The sequence below is a fragment of the Xenopus tropicalis genome, chromosome 2, assembly GCF_000004195.4.
Source record: "Xenopus tropicalis strain Nigerian chromosome 2, UCB_Xtro_10.0, whole genome shotgun sequence".
NCBI classification, from domain to species: Eukaryota; Metazoa; Chordata; class Amphibia; order Anura; family Pipidae; genus Xenopus; species Xenopus tropicalis.
The window spans coordinates 86,515,675-86,522,114 of NC_030678.2; positions in this window are offsets into that span (position 1 = coordinate 86,515,675).

Genomic DNA, 6,440 nt, shown 5'->3' on the forward strand with positions numbered 1-6,440 from the left:
TGCTGTATGATAATTGATCATATGCCTAAAGCTACATAAGGGCCCGGGTGCAGGCACACAAAACAGATTTCGGTGCTGAAATCCACTCCACCGGCCAAGGCAGTGGCTCCGGGTGCAAGTACATCCAATAAGCTTATCAGAATCAGCCATGTGTGGCATAAGCCTTAGGTGTAAGGTGGGGGTAATAAGAAAATACATATTTTTTTCAAAGGAGATGCTTCTGAATGCCTACCTTTGGGTTGAATTTTTTTTTGCCTTTAACTTGTTTGAGCTCTGGCACACGGGGAGATTAGTCGCGGGCAACTAATCTCCCAGAAAAGCCATCCCACCGGCAAAAATGTAAATCGCCGGTGGGATGGTTTCCTCTCAAGGCAACTTCTGGGATTTCGGGGAAATCGCGGAGCCGCGTATGCCATCCCACCGGCGATTTACATTTCTGCCGGTGGGATGGCATTTCGGGGAGATTAAGTCGCCCGCGACAAGGGAGATTTGTTGCGGGCAACTAATCTACCCGTGTGCCAGAGCCCTTTCTTGTTTGATGGGTGCAGCTTTGTAGACTTCTTATTGTGCTGTCTTTTATTTATTTTTCGTTTCTCTGAAGAAGGAGCTATTGTTAGTTTCTAATTGACAGCCTTGCATAACGTCACATTTTGTAAACTAAAATATATAAAATTTTATTTTTATAACAAAAAAATGATTTATTTAAATGTAGTGATTTATTTGAATTAAGTGAATGTATTATTCTTAGTGAAATCTTTAAAATAAAGTATTCACATGCTTGCACTGAATTATATGTAACAAGATAACATAGTAGATGAGGTTTATAAGATCATTTATCCTGAAACCTGTTATCCAGAAAGCTCCAAATTAAGGGAAGGCCATCTCCCATAGGATCCATTTTTAGCAAATAATGTTGATATTTAAAAATAATTTCCTTTTCCTCTGTAATAAAACAGTGCCTTGTATTTTATCCTTCCTAAAGTGCATGGATCCATATTGGTGGCAAAACAATACTATTGGGTTTATATAATGTTTAAATTATTTTAGCAGATATAACTTGATGAAAATTTTAGAAAGTTCCCACATATAAAAAAACCCCAGGTCCCAAACATTTCGGATAATAGATCCTAAACCTGTATCTTATATATGGCACCTAGTGTGTAAATTAATATTTGTTTTTCGATTCATAAAAAAAGTCTTATGAAGGAAAATAAATCTATTAAGAAGTAACAAGTTTAAATGTATTTAAAAGGCTTACTATACAACTATTTTCCTGGGGAGTTATTTCCACCAGCTTTTTTAAAGCTGTTAATTTGTTTCTGAATTAATAGGGCACCATTGTTCATAACCTTTTTGCCACCAACCTACCTTATTGCCTACCACAGCACTCCCCACAGTGGCATAATTCCCAAGTTAATACGTGGTTCCCAAACTGTGAGTCTTCTTCCCTTATATAGTAGTTGTTGCAAATATCTGCAGCTTTGGTTTAAGTAAAGAGGGGTCCAACTAAACAGATTGCACAAGTAACATAAACCTAGAAACATCTGTCTTGCAAGAAGTCAGGGGAAGATACTGAATGGTCTGGTGAACAAGGAAGCTTTTAACAATATAATTGGTGCATTGTTCTAAGAAAAGTTAAAAAGGAAACAGAGTAGGCATATTTGCATTAGAATGAACATTGCATAAAAATACTGTTTATTCACACATCATGGGGAGTTTATTAGTGTGCTAGGTAGCTTCTTTCATGAACAAAGACTCTTGATTTCATATGATTGGGGAGCGGCTCACTGAAAAAGGCCAGAAAAGAAATAATACAGACACACTTGCATGAGAATGGAATTTGCACTACATATTTCGAATAGTAACCCCCCATTTGTTTGCTTTTCTTTCATTTACTTTATTGTAAATGAAGGAAAAGCACTATTATGTTTAACTCAAGGAGGCTCTTTCAACAGATCCAATAGAGCTTATAGCTAATCTTCTTGTACTGAGCACAATGCAGCAGAAACAATTTGTTTATTAGGCCACAGGGCCAGCTAAACTGCCCTTTATAGCTAATATCTAATGTTACCTGTTAGGGCAAAAACAGAAGGGGAGATTAGTCGCTGCAATTTTTAAAATCTAACTAATTGCCCCCACAAAAGTTGCGGAAACTAGTCCTGCATGGTACATTTTGCACACAATGATTTGTATACTTGTGTATGGAGATTAGTTGCCACCACTGGGGCTTTAAAAAATTGTGGTGATTAATTGCCCTTAAAAACCATGCTAAACGTCCCAATTTCCCCACCTACTATGTCTCAGGTCGCTCTTTCATCATCACTTTATATTTAAAGTGTTGCTCCCACTGATTCTTACTTACTCCATGTGCTGCTGTCCCTCATCTGTTTTAACTCAACACTTGCACTCCAGCTTATTCTTAAATCATCATTTACATATTGATTTAGCCATTCCATCAACAGGTCCTTGCTGTTAATAATGTGTATAATTTATCCTCTGTAATTAGCAGTAATGATGTTCTTATACAATACCATATGATACTCAGAACATAGCTCACACCAACATCTCCATTTCATGGGCCTTAAAGGAATAGTAGCACAAAAAAAATTAGAAACAGTTTTGTTGTTTAAATAACTCACTTCGTGCACCTGCACCCAGGCTGACCCAATAGCTCCGGGTATAGGCACAGGGAAAGGTTAATGCCAGGACAGGGCCAAATTCTCAGTCTGCATTTATCCACCAGCCAAGAATGGGATGCATTACATCAGGCCTCTTCTGTTTAAAAAGAAGGCAAAATAGATGTTGTAAAATACAGGTAAAAATATACAAAAGAGTCTTCTAAAAAAACCTAAGAAGAATCCTTTAAAAGTAAAATTATCCCAAACACAAGAACAGATTAACAATGATGAATAATCGGAAACAATGGCAATTAATATTTTTAAAGTCAGCTTGCATGATTTTTGTTGTCAAAAAAATGTCTGCACTGTTTGGAACCCTAGAGCTCCAGAGTTTACCAGAATCAATAGGTGCTCTTACATTCAGTTCACAACAGGGGGCAGGATGGACATACAGGCACTGAGCACAACTTCAAGGAGCATGGTCAGTCACAAGTACTTTTAATAAAAAGCATTCGTTCAACCATTGTATCCATTTTTGCGCAACTGCAGTCCTAAAGCCCCTCTTTAGGCTGGTAGTGATTCTTCTTCAGAGAAATATTTTTCAGGCTCCTTTCCTAAATGCAATTTGGCACAGTGGAGACTTGGAATAGCCATAGCTGTAAGTTTTAGTCTGGGCAGAAAACTTTTTCTTAGTTACTTGTTTATAAGTAGCAGTTTTAAAGAATGTGTTTCATTCATATAAATGATTAAGTTATTAAAATATAAAATGGTTTAAATTAGTTGGATTTCTAACTGATTAGTCTGCTCACTTAGTAACTACGATGACTACTTATGAACAGGGAGCATATCTAAGAGACAACCCTCCCCCCTTTTCAGCAGTAGAAAGAGAACACAACATAGAGCAACCAATTATTTTCTTCGCACACTGCTTTCCATACTAAAAGAATTGCTGCAGGTCTCTGCACACTGTTTCAGAGCACAGAGATCTGTATTTGCCTCTTTGAATACACATCTGTATGCATTCAGCAATGTGGTGTTCATGAGGGGTGCGTGCTCCTAAATATCTGCCCAAGTTCTTATTAAATGACCCCCTATATTCTTTTCCGTACATGTTCAGTTTGTGCTCTTCCCATGAAAAGTAGGCCCTGCATGAATCCTCACTTTTTTCATAACCTAGTTGTGTATTTACACATATCAGTAAGGACTGATGCACATTTGAAACCACAGCATGGTGCATTTAGGGTTTTTAGGGTGTTTAGCTCATGCCCTAGCTGGGTGCCAAAACCCATTTGTTTTTATACTGGCCTATATAGTTAAAAATTGTAAGCAGGCCTCAAAGATTCAAAAGAGGCTCTGGCAATTCAACTACATAGAGGCCCACACAGCCACCCACCAATAAGTGACTGTCTAACGCATCCTATAGCAGCCCCTCTAGCATTTGCCAGAATCCTTAGATTGGAATTCCAGGCATGTCCATGTTTCAAATGAGGAGTGGGCGTGTCCTAAATGTCCCTGCCAAAAGCACAGTATAAGGGGGATAGCCAAGCATAGCCCTGCAGTCATTTGGTGAGGTCACCAAATAAGTGGATCTTCTCCCAATATGCCTACCTAAGGTGGGTGATATTGGAATGATGGAATTACAACAGCAGGCATAGGTGCTGTCAGACTGAGGAACTCATCAATGAGCTGATGCTGTCCCTGATCCGATGGGAAGATCAAACCTGCCCGATCGACACCTGGCTGATTTTAGGCCAGATATCGATCGGGAAGGCCCGTCAGGGGGCCCCATATACGGACAGATAAGATGCCAAATTGGTCTGAAAAAAGAATGTACATGTATGTATAATCTCTAGGGGTAAAGACACACATAAATAATCTCTCCTGCTGTTGTCACAATCTTTTGCAGCATCTTGTGATACACAACCCTACAATTTCCAAACCATACTGCATATTCCTCTAAATGTATTATACCATTCTGAGTAGCAGCTTCCTTAAATATATATTTCAGTCTGTACACTTAAAACAATCTTGCAATGCCATTGTAGACCCTTCTGGCCACACTTTAATTTCCTTTACAGACATTTTTTTCTGTTTGAGTATTGGCTTATATACAAGAGTTAGTTCAAAAGAGATATGATTTGAAAGGCCAAAATTTGGCACCTTTAATGCTAAACAAAATCCAGGGCATTTTTGCATTGCATTGCAAAATTAACATACCGATAAAATCTTGGGAATGTCAAATTAAAATTTACATGATTAAAATCACCAGCAACAATGAGAACACCCTCAGGATATGCTGTTTTCAGAAGGGGCCACCTCACACCCAGCGCAGCTTCCCCCCCCCCCCCACTCCGCACATCATTGAAGGGGGCAGAGGTGGGAGCGACCAGGAAGTCAACAGTGAGAGTAAGAGATCCCTGACTAGGGGTGGCAACAGAGGTACCTGCCCAGCGCCCCAACTATTTCCCCCTAGGCAGCTGCAGTCACATACTCCGGAAGTAACCTCACAAGCATGCGCAAAAAATGTGCGGTCGAAAATTTCTACCAGCGCAGGATGATGCATTGTACCAGGTGACATCATTGAATGCTTACTGCACACGCGGGCTGGAGTTCACTACAAGACTTGGGGAGGTTTGCTTAAAATCGGGAGAATGCTATTGGGGGATGGGAGACCAGGGGGAGAACCACCAAGATAACTCCCGATAAAACAAGGGTGATTGACAGCTCTGTGGCTCACAATATACTCTACATACACAATATAAATGTCACAATATAAGGCTGACTAGTAATAAATACAGATGATTACCGGTACTACATGGCAGCTCTAAAGCCAGTGCAATTATCAGATTTTAATAATCAGCCATGCAGCATCAGCTTATATAAAAGGCCAACCTCCTTTTTTGCAATGACAAAAGTAATTAGGGAATATACTGTAACTGAATAACCATGAACATAAGATGTCCAACACATTAGCCCATATAATTACCAGTAAAAGGAGGAACCAAGGTCCTTAAAATAAATACTTTCTCTGGGTACACAGGGTTCCTAATCATAGACTTGCATTACACCACACAGCCAAGTACAGTGAAACATCAATTTTACATCCCCTGATTTTAAGTTTTCCTGCATTTTACACCATCGTTTTTTGGTCCCACTAATAAATAATAAACTTCTGGGAAAATGTAAAATCAGGGATTTTGCGCCATCTATTTCTGGCCCCCTGAAAAACTTAAAATGGGGGTTCTACTGTAGTCTCATTCTTCATACTTTATAGGTGAACACATACAAAGAGAACACATTTACAGCTACAAGGCCACTGAAACGTATCTACACACGTGCAAGTTTCTTTTTTGGAGCCAGAATTAGTTCTAAACTCAGAACATGAAACCTTTCTAAATGACGGGCATTTGATTTTACAACTGTGCCCCCCCTCATCCCCTACAGCAGTGATCCCCAACCAGTGGCTCCTGAGCAACATGTTGCTCACCAGCCCCTTTGATGTTGCTCCCAGTGGCCTCAAAGTTGGTGCCCATTTTTGAATTTCTGACTTGGAGGCAAGTTTTGGAGGAATAAAGACCATTTGTACTTCTAAACAGAGCCTTTAGTAGTCTGCCAGTACACACTGGGCTACTAATTAACCAATCTGAGTCCTTATTGGTCACCTACTAGGCAAGTTTTTGTGCTTGTGTTGCTCCCCAGCTTTTTTTTCATTGAAATGTTGCTCACGGGTAAAAAAGGTTGGGGATCCCTGCCCTACAGTGTAAGTCACATTAAGCTACGGTCTTACAGTAACAAGCCAGACTCCATTATACGTAGAAACAA